The following is an 18479-nucleotide window of genomic DNA, read 5'->3' as shown; positions in this document are numbered from 1 at the left end:
TCTGTTTGGGTGTCTGTTTATCACGCCCTCTCTGTGAAGAACCAACACAAGCCCTCTAACAGAAGCAGTAGTGAAACAAGCCTTTGAACTAATTATATTTTTTAGGACTGAGACCTGTGACAGAATTGGTTTCATATTGAACAGATACAAAGTTATTGTATTCACGGCTTATACTCATACTTCATTCTAAAAAAAAAGTTTCCAAGTGAAAACTATAAGCAACAGCGGTGAGGAATGTAGGCTGTGCATTTTCAAAATTAATATGTTAATCTATATATAACTAAGGTTTGATTGATCCCCCAAAACAATAACGGCAGCTGCCGTTAAAAATGACACAGGCAGCAAAAATAATTTGTTGAAAACACACAGTAATAACAAAAGAAATGGTACCAACTGCACAGATCTAAGAGTGATAAATGGATGACTGCTCTTACTTTGTGGGGTAAACATGTAGGGAGGTCTGGTTAGATTAATGTACTGTACATAGTCCTCCTCTACTGTTCTTTACAAGAAAGCAAAGCAGGGAAGTTGTACTCTCTTCCCTGGCAAACACTGCATCCCTAAAATCATAATGGCCGATCAATTAAGTTCCAGTCTCAACACTTAATTTAGGCATAAGGGTCACAGAAATTGATGAACCACGGACCCCCATACTGCTTAGAACACTGCTGATCTGAATGCTGACTAATAGTAAAGATGTATAGCCTGGTTAAAGTTTACACACAGGAACTTGGGTTAGGTGGGTGAGCTCTGCAGCCTGGAGGGTATTAGTCTGAAATCAGCTCTTCAGTGATGGGAAGCAAAGCCAGCTGAAGGAAACTGACTTGAGCAAAAAGCCCCGCAGCAATTGACCTTTATCCATTAGGGCTGTATTCAGCCTGTGACTGAGGCTGACATTTTGCAGTTTGCATTCCTGAAGCACAAGGCAAAGAAACAAGCACACATCTGAAAAATTGTGACAAACAACCAGTTTAAATCGGGAAGGTAAGTGTTCCCATTAGCACAATATCTGGAGGGAATGAAGAAGTGATGATAATAACATTTCATTCTCCCTTAATCCCTTCTGTTTAAAGACTGGACCATTCCCTAGTCAGGAACTTGTCAACTGGTGGAACTCAAACAGTCTTGAAGCAGCAAAATAATAATCTGTGAATCTCACATGCCCCCTTAGTCAGGCATCAGCACGTCTTCTGGTGTCGTCCTTCCAAACTGGCAGCAAAAGGAAAGCTATAATAGTCTCTTGCTGAATTTTAGTTATTCACATGCTTGCAAAACAAATTCAGTGTATGCATGGCAGGCCGTTCCATAGCTGACTGCAATGGAGACTTTTCTGGATGATAAAAAGGCAATTTTGATATTCTATATACAGTAAATCGCATTATATAGCAATACGATAATATTTGTGCTTGAACTTTCAGTAGCTAAAACCAAATAACAAATTTTCTGTGATGATCACAGTTAAGGGAGGCATGGTGATACAGTGGCACATTAGTTAGCATTGCTGTCTTTCACCGCTGGGGCCCTGGGTTCAATTCCTGTGATGCTATCTGCCTGAGGTTTGTATGCACTTCCTGTGTTCATTCAGGTTTTCTTTAGGTGCTCCAGTTTCCTGGAGTCCAAAGACATACGGGTAGGTTAACTGGCTTCTCAGAAACAAGGTGTGAACGTGTGCATGTCTGTGTCTATGTGTGCCCCACGTTGGACTGGCGTCCCATCCAGGATGTATCATGCCTTGTGCCTCTTGCTTGCCAGGATAGGGGATAGGCTCCCCTTCAGCCCTGTGCTGGATAAGCAGTTAGCAAATGGATGAATAAGCTACATTTTATTGTAATTTGCAAATGTTATACAAAGTTTGCTCAACGACTATACTTGGAGACCTATTCTCTTATGATGTTTAATGTTTGTTGAACCTTGTTGTCTGTGGGTGGTAAAACTGGCTCCGTTAAATAACTGCACGTGCACAACATTTCATATTTTATACTATGGTACTTTTTTCTTTGTTAATAAAAATTACATTATTTTATTTCATTTGAAGTAAAAAAAACATGTTCTTGGTGTAAACGCTTATTACTGCTTCCAGGTCTTTATTGTTTTAGTTGTAACTTTAAAGGAGGATATGGGCATGTATCAAATAAAGTAGATTTCTGATATTTTTCTAACCTGCACTTTTCTTTCTTAATCTAAGACAGTCACATAGCCAGTGTTACTATAAAACCAGAGCAATATAAATGCATATTTTCTGTAGGATAAATGTCTTGAAGAGAAAACAAACCCTACAAACAAGAGTGTCAAACCTCTATTTACAGTATCATGAAAATGTAAGTGTATTTTTCATTCCTACAGTAACACACACCACACTTGTACAGATACAGTATACCAGTTAGTCCTCATACCGATTGCATTCCAGCATAACAACAACATTAAAGATAACAATGAGGTAAAATGTACTTTCACCTTACAGAGAACCTGTATATAAAATCTTACAATGCGAGCTGTTAGATCTCTTCAAGCAAAGATGAAATTCTCTAAAAAACTAGACGGTTGTACTAAAAGTCTGATGGCTTAACTACATTGTCTGTATATTTTAACTTTATTTCAAGTATTCACTTATTTCAAGTACACAAGCAACTAAAATGCTTCAGGACCATTCTATCATTCTATATGTTTATAAAATACTCCTCCTGAATGGTTACTTTGTGAAATGATTCAATAGCAATGATTCCTGTTTTTGTTTCTTTGCTTTACTAGTTTTGTCTGCATTCATTTTCTGTTTTGTTTAAAAGAGAGCTGGGCGCAGTCAATTTGGCAGTGTGGCTGTATCTTTGTGGCTACATATTTTGCTAAATGACAATAGAAGAAAGTTTGCTGTCAGTATTGGCCAAAGGGGCCAATTTCCAGCACTTGGTTGCCTTTAAGATATTTTAAGCCCAGTTATTCATAATCTGTTTTTATCATCATAAGTACGTCTGCCTGATAGCTCAATGGGGAATGCCAATGGAAATCTGCAATCTTCTTCCTCTGAAGCAGAGCATGAGTGCTGTTCTCGTTACAGACAGAAGGGAGGCTAGGAGGCAGTGTGTACTTTCCAAAGCTTCACACAGAACCAAATGAAACCTCTTTATCTCTGCATCCCATCAGCTGCAACTTTTAGTTTCATACTGTAGAGCAATGAGAAAAAAGCCTATTTTAGCTTGGGCTGCTGTTCTGGACAGAATATGTTTTCTTTTCATCAACTACAACAGTTCAGAATATTTTCAAATCACCTGTGACTCGTTTCATTTTAATATCATCGACATTAGCAGCAGCACTGCAACCTGAGTTTCACAAAAATTATTACACCAATAACCAATGTTTTTTGGGGGGGTTTCAAAAGTGCCAAGTATGAATCTTAGTGCAATCAGTGGACCTATCACTCAAAACATATATTTATTTCCTTCTTTAGATTAAAAACCAGGTCTACTTAGTGTCAAACTGAATGTGCAGCTATGAGATATGTACTAGCTTTTTAACCTTTGAGCAATCAATCTCCAGTCTGTGCAGAATGATTACAGGATGTATTACAGGGACACCTAATTGAAGTCTAGGATTTGTGAATCCTAAGGGATGTTAACAGCTCATTCTGCAGAATTTACAGACTGCATCAACATTATTATTGTTGTTGTTTTTGTTAATTCTGATTCTATTAATTCCTAGATGAATAAAGTCAAATTAGATCTCCTTTCAGACTAATATTTTGTATATACCCAGTCTAGGTACTAATATTACTAAAATAATTTCAAAAGACTGTTAACAAATTATGACATTCATTTTAAATGCTGTTTAAAAAAGAACAAAAAGCAGCCAATTAAATACAGTGCCTTGTAAAAACATTCAGACCTTTGTGCAGTTCACATTTTGTTGCTTTAACGGTTGCTGCTATGACAATTTGAAGTAGAGGTTAATACTACCACACACTTTCTAAGTAAAAAACTAAAAGAAAGAACTAAATTGATCATTAATATATAAGAAAAAATAATCTTGAATCAATTTAGGTGCACATGGTTACATCAAAGAACCACACAATTATGTGAGTGGTCTCTTTATACAATAATAGTTCACATGATTTCAGAATAAATGTATCTCCCTTTGTAATGTCCTTCAATCAGGTAGTGAATTACAAGCAAAGACTCAAACATGAAGACCAAAGAACTTAAAAAAAAACTCAGGGATAAAGCTGCAAAAAAGCACAAATCAGGAGAAGACTATACACACATTTCACTGACTCTTAGCATCTCTTTGAGAATGGTAAAGACAATAATTTATAAGTGGATAACGACTAAATCAGCCTGTCCACCCAAACTGAGTGGCCTACTGTGCCAAGGACAAGCTTGTCAAGACTAATCAACACATAGATGAAGCAAAGCACTGGCAAATCTTACAGGAAAACCTGCTTCTGATCTAAAAGCAGGACAACCAGGGCAATGATCCCAAGCAAAAGGCCAAAGATACACTGTAGTGGCTTGAGAATAATGGAACTGAAAGTGCTTGAGTGGCCCGGTCAAAATACTGGCTTGAATCCTGTTAAGAAGGAAAAAAACTGCTGTTCATAAGTCCCAATCAACTTGAAAGAGCCTGAGCAAAATCTGCCAAGAAGAGTGGGAAAAATTGAGCCAGGCCTACGTGCAAAGTCAGTAGACACTTATTAAAAAAGATCTGAAGCTGTACATGCTGCCAAAGGTGTTTCTACCAAGCACTTCACGGTTCATAATAATTAAACAATCAACATATTTAATAATTTTTAGCTTTAGTGTTCGCCGGCATCTATCATAATTTATCTTAGAAGTGATCAGTTTCTGCCTTCAGGTTATGAATAAAACTGAGTTTTAAAAAATGTGTAGGCATCATTTGGTAATTGTATTAATTTGGACACCATAGGAAGGATCTGAATACCTTTGTAGGACACTATATATAAATAGTTGGCTTAGTCTTGCCTCCTTTTGCACAACAAACGTGGTCACTTCCCCCTTTCCTGCGCCACAAGGCCCTGTGAACATGAGTCCAACGTTAAATTCATGCAATGTTCTCTCATCCTTCCCTGGACAACTTTTAAGGCAGGAAGAAAGTCTTGCTTAATACTTCTAAATCTGAACCCGTAACTGCCCAGACAATGCTTAACATTTCTTAATGTTATCCTGTGAGACATCAGTGAGTGCTGCTTCATGGGTTGCTAAAGACTTGGATAAAAATACCAGTGTCTGGATTTTAAAAGTGAATCACTGGACCCTAGATTCACATCTTCTGGTGCTCCTCTATCATATATGAGGAACAGAGGTGGTGATTCAAAAATGCAGGCACTGCCTCAATACACATGGCTCATGTGTAGGCAAAAGTATTACAAAACTATAAAAAGGTTACAAGGTAGCTTGCAATTGTAATTTTGTATTAAGTGCCCCTTAATGACATTTACTGGTGAAAACTGCCACAAGCTGCTGACCAAGAAACCCAAAAGGCATAGATCAAAACGACAATGCAGTAAACCACATATTGATCACTGGCAAAATGTTAAACATCCCCACAAAATGAGGAGCAAAGTTTAAAAAAAAATAATGGATTTGCTTACATAATTTAAATGTCTTTAAATTTCAAGAATTTGTGCAGACGCCATTATGAAGGTTGTCATGAGGTGGTGTTGCTACAGTAAGAAGTGGTACCTGCAGTGCAGTTGGAGGACAATGAATTTAGGGGCTTGTCATTGTGGAGTCAGAGAAATGAAAAGGTCATTTGCTATGCTTTGTGACGGATGTACTAGCTAAAACAATGAGTGAACCCTTATTTTAACTAGATCAATCAAGCCCTGAATAATAGATGAATAATCCCTATCGGATTCTGAATGGGATTCTTATTGGGATCACACAGAAGTTTCTTTTTTATACCAGATGATTATCTTCCTGCTCTGACTGTGTAATAAATCACTTAATTGTTCGTACTACTGTGCGACAAGATGTGAAAGTAAAGGATAATATAAAAATACAGGTGCAGTGAATGTTAGGTACAGAGCAGGCAAAGGGAAAATATATGCAAAGTGTCATTTGTTTACTGTAACTGTCCAGCAAATTCTGAAAGACCTAAAACTGTAAATTAACCATCTCCGCAGTAGGCCAAATCCTAGCAGGTCAGGATTAAAAGTACAACTCCAACAATGATGCAAGAGAGGTAACATAGCTATAACACAAACAAGCTTATTCTGATATTATATTGCTCACTTCAGTGACAATCACAATTTGACAAATCAGAGGAAAATACATTTATTGGACAGATGGTGAAGAAAGCAAGTGGGTGTATGGAGTATCTGTGAAACAGTACTGTGCATTACAGATTTTGTTAATGACTTCATTTTTTAATATATTTAGACAGGTTCTTTCTTTTATTTGACTAAAGCAACATGAGTAAAGTACCCCCCTTAAGCATACAACACCTCTGTCTAGATATGAGTGTGACGTCCCTCATGAACACCATCCTGCTGCTATGGCATTGAGCACTTAATTTTGTTCATTTGTATTCATGTTTTAGCAAATTCTATGTGGCTTTTGTAGGAAAAGGTGTCTGTGAAAAACTAGAGAGACTGGCAAGCAAACCGTTTTCAAAACTGGTTTGAGCGAGCACTGGAAAAAAAAGCACATATCTGATGGAAGCACGAAGCTGAGAAATTGAATCTAAACTGAAGTTGCTCATCAAAATCAGTGATATTTCACACAAGCTAGACTTGGACAGGAAATTAAGAAATTAAGCGCACTAGTGAAAATGTTTAATATTCAAGGTCTGTGGTTACCGAGAAGTAGCTTTGATAAATTGTTCACATTCAGACTTAGTCAGTTACAAAGACCTTGTGGAAAACAATGACAACTTTAGTGCTGTTGAGGTGCAAAGCTGTAATGCTACATACTATGTGTTAGGCCTCATACTCAGAATAACCCAATAAACATCCATCTATCCATTTTATAACCATTTTATGCAATACATTATCCATTGCAGTGCACACACAGACACCAACACACACACCACAGTCAGTTCTCCCAGAAGCCAATTAACCTATTAGCATTTCTTTGGACTGTGGGAGGAAACTGGAGCACCTGGAAGAAACCCATTTGAACCCCAGGAAGAATATACAAATTACACCCCAGGAGTTGAACCCAAGGACCCAAGGCAGCAATGCTAACTCATCTAATACACAGAAATAGAAAAATTAAGGTTAAAACAAACTTAGAAAAAAGTACATTTGGATTGGCCTGTTGCTCCAATAGGATGCAAAATAAAAGTCAACTTGATTTAAGAGCAGTTGTTAGCATATAAAAATAATGGATATAAAGACATCAGTAGCTATTTGACAAAAGATTACTTCCATTTATTACTCAATGGACAAGTCTGATTTGATTGTTCTAGATAGATACTTTATTGATCCCATGAGGGAAATTGCAGACTAGTATCTAGTATCACAGTTCAGTCTTACTGGGGTTTCTTTTTTTATTGTTTGGTTTCAAAGTACCTAAGCTTTTTAATTGGGAATCAAATGTTCATTGCAAAATGATTGAACATACAGTACCTCATCCTGACAAATACCACTCTGTGTGCAAGGTGAAGGTTCATGTGCAGTTTCAGACCTGTGTGAAACAAAACAGTGTGAGTGTCACAACAGAGTTTTTTAAACTTCACTCAATTGTGGTCTCCTGGTTGCTCAAGTCCCCTCTTAATGGCGAGCCCTGAGACATTTTCAGTCATACCTGAGGTCACTCACCTGACAGGTTCTGCATTCATTGCTTAGTTTGTTGTTACTTTTTCATTTAAAAACATCAACACATCTGAAAAACTCACCACCCCCACAGCTAAACAACATCCTGTTTATACTGTCTTGTCAGCAGGGGGTCTGAATGAGTGTTCTCAGGAAAATGCACATATTTATTTGTCAGTTTTGACTTCTACAGCAATGTTAAAAAGATCTACTGGAGTTTGCAAGAGGCCTGTGTGATCCTACTTGCTGAAATCAGGATGATTCAGTTTCAGTTTCCTGAGATTACTCTGAGAACGATAAGTGTTCTTATATGACACACATGGTTCACTGTGGTTGGAAATTATTGAAAACTGAAAACTGCAAAGTGTGTATTAGCTAACCTTGAAGTCCTGGGAGGGGATCAAGCAGGGGTTGTCCCCAGACTAAAGGGGAAATGTGAGTAATAGTTTTTTTGTCAGTGCAGTCTTTCTTGGCCCAAAATCCCCTTGGTATCTGCAGTACAGCCCCCAAAGCTTCATCCTGAAAGGTAGGAAACATGATAAAATGTTTAATAAAATGGCAACATTTCTCTATGAAAACTGCATTGATCACCAGTACTATTGCTGTGGCACCCCACAATTCTGCACACATGGTAAAGATAATTAATTCAAACCTCATCATCAACAACACATACAGTATAAGTAAATATGTCTAGCCTGCACTATGAAAATCTAGGTAACGGCACTAGTCATTTGTTTCAAAACTATCTTCTAAAACATCATAAGTGATTAAAGACGTTTCACACCAGCCATTCATATTTTAATGTTCATCACCTATTGGGAAGATAGCATTAGGCACACTTATTACATGTAAAGTTTTTATGCAAGCTGCATAACAACCCAAACATAAAAGTACATTATTAAAGGTTTGTGTAACAGTCTCTTAAAAGTCATGGCAGCAGGTCAAGCTTTGTCTTCATGGTCAGATTTATCAGATTTATTCCTCTTGTGTTAAAAGGGAAAAAGAACTACATTCTTCTTTGTGGAAGACAAGGCTTTTTTTCAGTCGACTAGTCTTACAGACTGGATCCAAAGCTGAGCTAACAAAAAAAAGCCTGTAACCCTTCTCTACATGGTTAGCTGCCCTCAGCATCCAATTGAGTGATTCTGCATTCCTGACATTCTCATGCCAATCATGTTGGTCAGTGAAACTCTATTTCATCAGACCTACAAAAAACATCTTTATCTGATCACTGCCACTTTTCCCTCTTCGTTTTGTGAAGTAGTTTGTCCATTCCTTTGCTTACAGTTACCTTTATTTTTGTTATTGGGTCCTAAGGTGTCCATCATGTGTGCTAAGTTACAAAAGGTGAGGTTATTCAGGTTTCTGTGTAATTTTGGATGGCAAGCTTTACAGTTAAGAAAAACGGTCTTTTAAGTCTTGGTTATTTTTTTTACATTTTTTCTGTGTTTTGTAGATCAGACTTCCCTTCAGTATAAACAGTATCAGAAGAACCATGTTTTTCATTTTACTTAAAAAAGTATAACGTCTTATTCAGTGTTCACTTCACAGGTCTTCAGGTACACCTCCTCAGTTTACACCTCCTCTTTTTCCAAATAAGAACACAGCTAAAGATAGGAAGTGAATTTAAATATTTTTTTCAGGACACTGATTTTAAGACTCCAAAAGGCAGTTTAAGCAGTTGTGCTTGATTTTGTCATAACAATGTAAATGACGTACTTGTAATAAACGATTCAAATGTGTCTGTGTCTTTTGATTAAACAGCAGCATTTAAATATGCGATATGCGATGCCTACCACAAAGTCCAAGTGAGTTACTTTTTTGGACAGTGACCTATAGTTTGCGCTCGTATCTTCGCATTTCCAAGATAAAGGTTTCATTTTCGTAATAAAGAGATTCTCCCTAACTGAAAGTAACTGAAGTGTCAACCTCGCCCCCAGTTTTATTATCTAAAGAAGCTGGGAAATATAGAACTAAGAACAAGTCTCCAACTTCTGTTTCATGAGCACAAAAATGGATATGAACAGTTGTTTATGATGCCTTATGATGACAGGAAACACAAGTAAACTCTAATTGAAAAATAATTGAAAATGAAGAGGGGGATTTTTGTGTGACTTGTATTTAGTTTTTTTTGTACCACAACAAGTAAAAGAAATGCATTGACTCACTAGACATTCAATGATCAGTTTCTCTGCTACCACAATAGATACTATAGGCAGAATGCTGACATTTAGCGTGTTGAAGTAACAGCAATGACACCTTTCTGAATGTACTAAATTGAATGTCACCATACAATTGATTTAGAAGAAGAGGAGTTACACATCTTCAACATCTTATAGGTCAGCACCTTAAAAGAAAAAGAAGAAAACATAAAGGATGGATTCAGGCTGTACCTGTCTTTAGCAGAGAAGGAAGACTGGCACTAGAGTTGCTGGGAGTGTATTAGGGAGATGTCAACAGAAGCTACGGCCATTTGGTCCTTCCACACCACTCCATTACAGTACTTTAATATAACCAAAATTGTTTAAAGGTTCCTGTTGATTAGCAAGTGAATAATTTAAACGTGCTCAAATTTGAAATAATTTTCCCATACTAGTGTCAACTCTTTTATTGTAGTTCCCCATCACACCTAGTTACACACGTGTAATTAATGGGTTTTTGGTTTTACTTCTCGTTTTTCACAGGCACATAGTTGGCTGCATTTCCACTAAAGGCTCTTAATTAACACATGTTAAGAGCTTAAGCAAAAAAGGTCTGCCAGGCTTAGAGTCAGCAGTGTCCTCCTGCCTAGTTTGGAAAGATTTTATGCTTATGCAGTAACCTTAAAAGAATTAAGTGCTTTTTCACAAAGAGAAAATATGGTACCTAAAATTTCATTATTTCATTTCTCCCCTTAGTTATTGAGTAGAAAATAACTCCTTTGCAGTTTGCTTTATCCCAATAAACATTAACTTCTGCTAAAAGAAGCTCTTTAAATCTTCCACAAGGAAGTGTAACAAGAAAGCCCTGGTTTGTTCAAACTCTGCAGCCTCAATATTACCAGAGAGAAATAGATACCAATCATAGAATCAGGTACTGAGGAAAATATAACAATGTTCCTCAGTACCTGAGGAAAAATTAAGAAAATCACAATTACAAAAAAATTAAAAAATTACAATTGCGTAGTAGATGTAGTACTTCTCCAGTACTAAAAAAAGAAACTATTTCCATGAAATCCTCTTGAGAACAGAGTTCACAAAGTGAGGTGGCGACCAATTAACTGTGTTTCTGTCTGAAAAACAGCCAACAATATCCCCTGTTCCAAATCTATAGTAGTGGAAAGCTTTGTGAAACAATGGCTCCTTCATGAATGAAAAAAAATCTTATACCTGTACACATATTATCAAAATGCCATATTAATATAGCAGCAATGAACCATATTTATTAGTCAATGATCCCACATAAAAAAGCACACTGTACTTTATCAGACCTCTTGCTGTATGGATCTCAGCGTTCTCCGGCAAAACACTACACAATCGCCCACCAGCAGAAGAAAAAAGGGGAAATAGAAACCCGATACTACAGTACTTGTAAGCTCTTTGTTCTTTATTGTCGTTCCCTTTTTTCTTTTTCATTCACCCTGCATTCTCAAAGCCCCCGTTATACTCTGAAAAAGAGATAACACCATCTCCATTAGGGAAATTGCATCCCTGCTGATGGTACACCACCTTGCAGAACAGCCCTTCATCCCCAGCTGAATCTGCATTACCTTTGATAACATATGTCATCCTTCGTAGTTTAATTCAATTCTTCCACAGTGAAAGATGTCTATCAGACTCCAACATATAGATGGCTGTAGCACATATTTGCTCAGCCCTGAGGTTCTATGTGATGGATGCTTGCAGCCAGTTCCACTTTAACCTTCAGTCAAAAGCCCTCTGAAGCCTGGAAAAACTCTTTAAATTCTATTTTGTTTTAATCGAAAAAAAGACAGGAAGAAATATCTCCCTTTCCATTACGTTCAAGGTTTTTTTTTCTTTTCTGGCAACAACTAAAACAAAACTTAGTTTAATTCAGTTCCTTATTCTGATGCTAAAAATATTTGCACAAAACAAAATCAGAAAACTATTTTTCATGTTAATTTTTTAATAGATTTTACCTTGTTCCTCGTCCTTGGTTCAATTCCTCATACGCTCTTTCTTCAAAGAAATTATAAGTTTCAGACAGGCTTTTATATTTAACATTCTGCTGGGCTGGACAACTTCAATGGCCAGAATCTCACAGAACTGTCCTAGAATATCATAAGCCCCAAAAAATTGTCAGTAAGCCAGTCTTCCACCGTTTTAAAAGACTATTTGTGTGAGTTGTGAGAATAAAAGCATCTCTCCAAAATTTGAACGAAAACTGTACTACCAGTGTCATTGTTATAAGATGTGATATACTGTATACAGCAAACTTTCACCTCTTATTCATGAGACCTTCGTAGCTATTCTGAAAATGAAGCAGTCATGTACAGGCTCACCTTAGCTATTGTAACTGCACAACTATGATGTGCATTTTGCTATAAATAATCTTTGAAAGAAGGTGACCAGTAGACACAAAAACATATTTTCACATGAGTGTATATTTTTATATAGGGTTAGGTTTAAGGTCAGGGTAAGAGGTTTGCTTGGTAGCTTGGTGTTGTGTTAAATGATCAGTTTTAGACATTTATGTTCAGATAGTTTATGCGGCTGTCTGACATCCTTCGTAAGTCAAGTACCATAAATACTCGAACTCAATGAACTATTAACAGGTTATTTGTAGCCAGAGAGGAATGAATTGTTGTCAATTAAAGGAACAAGAACCATTAAAAATACATCTCGAGAAAACATGGAGCCCACATCGTGCTGAGATTCTTACGTCTCAACTAGGAGAATGTACGAACTGATGACATAACATACAAAGTATTGCAATTAATTAAAATGTGTTATTCAGTATTAAAATTTTTAAACAACCTTTCCATTCATCCATCCTTTTTCTAACAGCTTCCTACAATTCAGGGACACAGGGAAGCTGGAGCTGGATCTCAGCAAGAAGTGGGTGCAAGGCAGGGTACACTGTACCCTGGATGGGATGCCAGTCTATCACAGGGCTGACAGATTCAAACACACACTCACACCAGGGCCAGTGTTCTCAGAAGCCAATTAACCTACCAGTGACCTACCCAGTTGTCTTTGGACAGCTGGAGGAAACCATACAAATTCCATGCAGACAGCACCATAGGTCCAGAATCACACCCAGGCAGCAATGTTAACCTCTGCACCACCACCCCACCCTAAACATCTTTTATCCTGAGAAAAATAATACCTTTTCGATAACTTGAAGCAACCTCCAGATTTTAGGATGTAACCTGTGCGAATTCTGAAAAGAAAATCATTTTAGTATTTTAGATATGTTCATCTGACAGAGATGAATATCTCAAGAAGATCCTTCATTTTAAACCAAGGATGAGACAAGAGACAAGTACAGAGCCTGAATACAACAGAAAAACTAAGTATAATATTTTAAAGCTTGTTTTAAAAGCCATTAACAACATACATCAATTATGAAAAAACCATCATTGAAACAGCGATCTGGAAAATACATATTGATTCAACAGAGTATTGCATGAAGCAATCTGAATTAGTCATCTTGCTAAAGGGGACCACAGCAAAAACCCCTCTAGAACGTGAACCTACAGCCCTTCATTTCAGAGGCCAGAGCTTAATCAATCCTCCCCCAGTGTGAAACAAACAGTGGAAAATCTCTGTGCACACAAACCAAACTGCGCTCAAGAAACCTATTGTCTATTTTGTACTGTACTAGACTGGACATGATAATGGAAAACAGTGGCAAATGATTATATTTTTTTCATTTTTCACTTCTGTTGATACAAGACCAGTGTAGGACATCACATTTTTATCACATTGTGTTGTGTCTCATGGCAGGGATTATGTTGTGAATATTGCCTCACGAAATACACAAAAATACAGAAACACAAGCTGAATTGTAACTTTTCAATAGCGCATAGATTTACTTCCAGAAGAGCACTTCGAGGAGTATAAACCTCAGGAACATCAAGACATGCAGAAACCTCCATGCCTGGGACCCAAGGTTAAAAACCCATTAGCTAATCTCGAGAGGAGCAACCCCTTCAGTAGTTTGGGACTCCCAAAGGGTCTTTCTCGTCAGTGGAGCCACTTCACATGTAAAGTTAATACTGACGTCAGGGGAAATCTGTGAGACCACAGCTGTACCTCTGTGCAAATGCATCTCCACTCTGGTGTAACATGCAAAAAGATTCAAGGGGAATTTAGCTTTTTGCAGTCTTCAGACCGAGTACAGTATTTCCAGCAGTGTAATTCAGCAAAATCTACCCAAAATCTATGCAATGGTTTTCCACTACTTCATGCAGGTTTTAGACTGGATTTACAACTCTTCTGTAAACAGGAAACAAAAACACCTAAAGATAAATCAAGCTCACATAATAAACTATTAATATTAAATAGTATAAGTGGGATAAGTTTAAGAAGAATGGATAAAATATCAGCTTTGCCCAATATGTAGCATCACTCCCAAAGTCTGAGTTTCCTACTTCATTTTAAACTTTAAAACCCTATAAGATGACAGAAACAGTTGCTCAGTTCCATATGCCTCTGTAAAATGTAAAATTATACAGCAAGTATTCCATGCAAAGTGCATAAAATGTGCATTACCAGACAAAGGTTGTTTTAAAGAGCTGCCTCAAAGAATATAAGTAATTAGAAGAGAGCATGTATGTAAATCTGAATGAACAGTGCACTCTAAATTTAAACCTTCAGACGTCACTTAATGTCTGACTCAACTGACATGTGATGGCTTTTGAAGGAAAAAAGAAGAAATAGTTATAGGCTGACTTAAACAAGCAATTTGAGACTTCTTCCTGTATCTAAAACATAAAATCCTGCATGCCACAATAAGCAGAATACAGTATACTGTGATAGCAAACTAGGAGGCATGGTCTGGGATTATCAAAGGAGATGTGCCTTCATGAAAATAGTTGCACAAAGGCAGTAGTAATATGGCACAAAACAGTAATTATGTACAGTGGGAAGAAAATAACAATAAATAACGACAAAAAGCTAGTTCTGTCTGTGCTCTAAACTTTCTTCTCTATGACTGGTTGGTGGCTAAGCTGCATAACAGACACACAGTCACAGACCAAATTGTAACTTTTCTCCCTTCTGTGAGCTCCCCTGATAAAAATCTACTCCCAGCAAATAGATAGTTGGTGCACCTTCACTTCCTGGTTTAAAACTACCACCTAGCCGATCAGTATTGCTGGTCAGGTCATGTAATAGAGGCCCACAGGTCATCCCCTTAGCCAAAGGGGAAGTAAGATGACAGAACTTGTCCATACTGTCTTCTCCTCACACCACTCACAATGCCTGACCAAGGAACAACCATACCAATGTCAACAGTCTTGTTTGGAAGAAACAGGTATCCTGTCAACCTCTTGGGCCTGCACAGGCATGTTTCCTGGTCCAAACCTTGTGACACTGGGGTCCTAGATGACTCTTACCCCCTTTCTCTGAGGGGGCAGTATTTCACCCCTTTTTCCCTGGAGCTGGGATGAATAGCAGCAGTTTTGAACAGCCTTTCCTGACACTCGTAATATTGGCAGCAGAATTCCATTGCAATGTTGCCCAGTAGAGATGGTACTGAGGGACTGTCACCAACAAGACTGTCACCCCTGTGACCCTACAGACACCTACTGTAATTACTGCCAGCCTGACTGGGCTTGGGCCAGGGTGAAAGTGTCTAGCCTTTCCCCTTGCTCAAATCTAGCCCATGGTGTGTCCTTGTTAGGACCCTCATCCTCACTTCCTTATTTGGAGTCTGCAAAACAGCAACTAAGCTAAAATATCTCTATGCTGAAAAGAGAAGAAAGAAAGCACGTTTCGGCTGTGGAGCCTCACACCTGAAGAAGGCTCCACAGCTGAAACTTTGTGTTTTCTTTCTTCTCTTTTCAGCATGGAAGAAACGTTTACTTGTTCCTTTGCCTTACTACGCATACTGAAGTAAATTTACTCTATATACAGTATGACCTGTCTTGATTTACAGGTACGTTTGTACTGCAGTATACAGTATGTATGTAAGGATGACAAAGTGGTGAACTGAATGCATGTGAACTTTAGGAACTAATTTTAAAAATAAGTGGTTTAGTAACTTGTCTAAAGAGGATGTCCCTGTAAGTTTCATACTTAAGGATAATTGTTAATCGGTGTGCAGTTCACGATAAATTGAGCCATTTTCTCAAATATCTCAAGAGTTTTGATCCTTCATTACAGAATTACTGCAGCACACCTGACTATAGCACTTGATTTGTATCCTTTTCAGGTTTTTGATTGATTTATTTGTTTCATACTCTTACCCTTTTCTGGGGGATGTTAACTCAGGCTGCATCTTTAAAGAATAAGAAGTAAACTCATCCATTTAACTAAAGGCAATTTGTACAAAAGACTAAAAACCCATGCATTAGCATAATGTTTAAAATAGTTTTGGTAAGACAAATACGTCACAAAAAAACAGTGTTTAAAATTCAAAAAGAACCCCACCCAAATAAATCAACTATAGGGCAGATATTCTAATTTACCTTTGGATGTTATTATGCAGGATGTGAGATGGATGAACTTTGTCTTTATACTTGTACAATTATTGCCCCCCTTTAAACACATGAAAAGGAAAACCATTTTTCCCAAGCAAACCATTCCTTTTCACTTGAACATTTTTTACATACTCCATCATTTTTAAAGAGTAAAACTCAGTCTCCTGACTCGTTCAAGGTTTCTTTTTGCATTCCATTGAGAAAGAGCTTGCAATTTTCATTCAGTAGGGGATCATAGTCTGATCTGGGCCAGTTCTACATTGCAGAGGATGAAAACCAGTGTTCTCTCTAATCATGAACTTTCATACAAATATGTACTGTTCAGGACCTGTGAAATTCACGTTGTGTCAGTGGGAGAGCAGTGTGTCACTGCAGCCTGCCTATGACAAAGGTAATGGATAATAAGCAAGAGAATCAATATCCACTGTTGCTCAGTTTATGCTGCAGAACTCAGCTGAGCCACAGGAATCTGCTTGTCAGAGAAGAGATGTTACCTAACTGTGAGTAAATGGGTACAGTGTACTATTTCTTCCAATATTTTATCGCAGCAAAAATGCTCTTCCAGTTTGTTTTCCCCTTTTTTCACTTTTGTTCTCTGGTGCCCCCTAACACAGCATCACTTCAGGCGTTTTTTTAAACAACAAACATCAATCAGAAAACTGATTAAAAAAGCTTGCAGACTCTGGTTATTGCTCTGAGGAATTGGTTGGAGAGACTGATATAGAACCTTGTACACAAAACCAGATGGAAAGAGGAAGCAGCTGTAAATAAGGCATGAACATTGCAACATTCTCCATCCTCAACTTCGCATTCAAGTGTGGAAGAGTGACTCAGTCAGGATGTCAAAGAACAGTTCTGGGACAGGAAAATATTGTAACAACAAGACTATTATTCCTTAAAATAACAGAAAAAAAGTCATTTATATATTTGCTTTATTTAATTGATCGTCCTGGAACACAAACTAATGAGGGCTGGAGGACCAAACATTAAAAAGTTTATCGAGAATAAAACATAATAAATACTATATCTATACTGAGTAGCAAAAGATATTTTAACACTTTTGCATTTTGTGTTTTTTTTAAGTAGACGGATTTTGGATTTCACAACTGAGGGACTTTGACTGCTATGTAAACACCGTAGCACCTAATTTCTGAGGCAGATGACTGGACACAGATGATTTGATGATTTAACCTGTTAAAAGTCAAAGTAACATCGGGGAACCAATGTGACTCACTTGTCAAGAAAGCGATGCTATCATGCCTTTAGTATATTGGAGGCAAGGAGTCAGACCCCACAGCAGAGCCAAGTCATCTTTAGTGCTGAATCAAGGTCTTGTGTGGACCACCCTGGTGAATGTCAGTGAGTGTGACGTTATGCATAAGAACATAAGAAAGCTTTGAAATGAGAGAAGGCCATTTAGCCCATCTGGTACGTTCGATGGTTAGTAGCTTCCGAGCGACTCAGGGATCTCATCTAGCCATTTCATGAAGGAAATCTAAGAACTGGCTATAAATACATGGCGGGTAGTTTGGTCCACACTCCAACATCTCTTTGAGTAAAGTATGTCCTATTCCTAGTTTTTTAAACCCCTTCCATGTCCTTTCCATTTGTGTCCTGTGGTTCTTGTTTGACTATTCATTTTGTCCAATAAGATGACTTTGTCAGTGTCTTTTCTTGCGTCTTTTCTTTTCAAGTCCCCTTGTAGTCTTGTCTGTTATTCTGACTTACTCTTCAAATAAGTTTTATAACATATCACAGAAAAAAAAATGCTGTAAAAAAATTTTACTTTGGCTACAATTTACACAACAAATGTATAAGTTATCAAGACATACGCTTTTTTTTTTCTAACCACCAAAGACCAGGAAAGGAAAAAATGACACAGGGCTAAAGCACCTGTTGAAATTCCCATGATTAAAAAAATGTGGCTACAGAAGGAAAGACAAATAAAAAAACAGAGCTCTGTCATGCGTGTCTGTCAACGGTACTAAGTATCAGAGTCAGTAAAACAACTGCGGATACACCCAAGCTCCTGAAAAGAATGGAAAAAAAGAAGTTAAGTGTGCCAAG

General features: G+C 37.5%; 1 long non-coding RNA gene across 7 annotated transcripts in view; it reads right to left on the bottom strand.

Moving 5' to 3' along the window:
* Positions 1-18479, bottom strand: part of LOC138239402 (uncharacterized) — a 90221-nt gene that overhangs the window by 11068 nt on the left and 60674 nt on the right. For 6 of the 7 annotated variants that reach the window (XR_011189875.1, XR_011189873.1, XR_011189871.1 and 3 more), the window contains 2 exons: positions 8146-8284; positions 7580-7637 (listed from right to left, as the gene is read on the bottom strand). This is a non-coding gene — a long non-coding RNA (uncharacterized lncRNA). Of the gene's footprint in view, positions 1-7579; positions 7638-8145; positions 8285-13093; positions 13148-18479 lie in introns of all 7 variants that reach the window. The other variant, XR_011189872.1, reaches the window with a different exon arrangement.

This window comes from Lepisosteus oculatus, chromosome 6 (assembly GCF_040954835.1).
Source record: "Lepisosteus oculatus isolate fLepOcu1 chromosome 6, fLepOcu1.hap2, whole genome shotgun sequence".
Lineage (NCBI taxonomy): Eukaryota > Metazoa > Chordata > Actinopteri > Semionotiformes > Lepisosteidae > Lepisosteus > Lepisosteus oculatus.
This window is presented reverse-complemented; position numbering and strand designations above follow the sequence as displayed.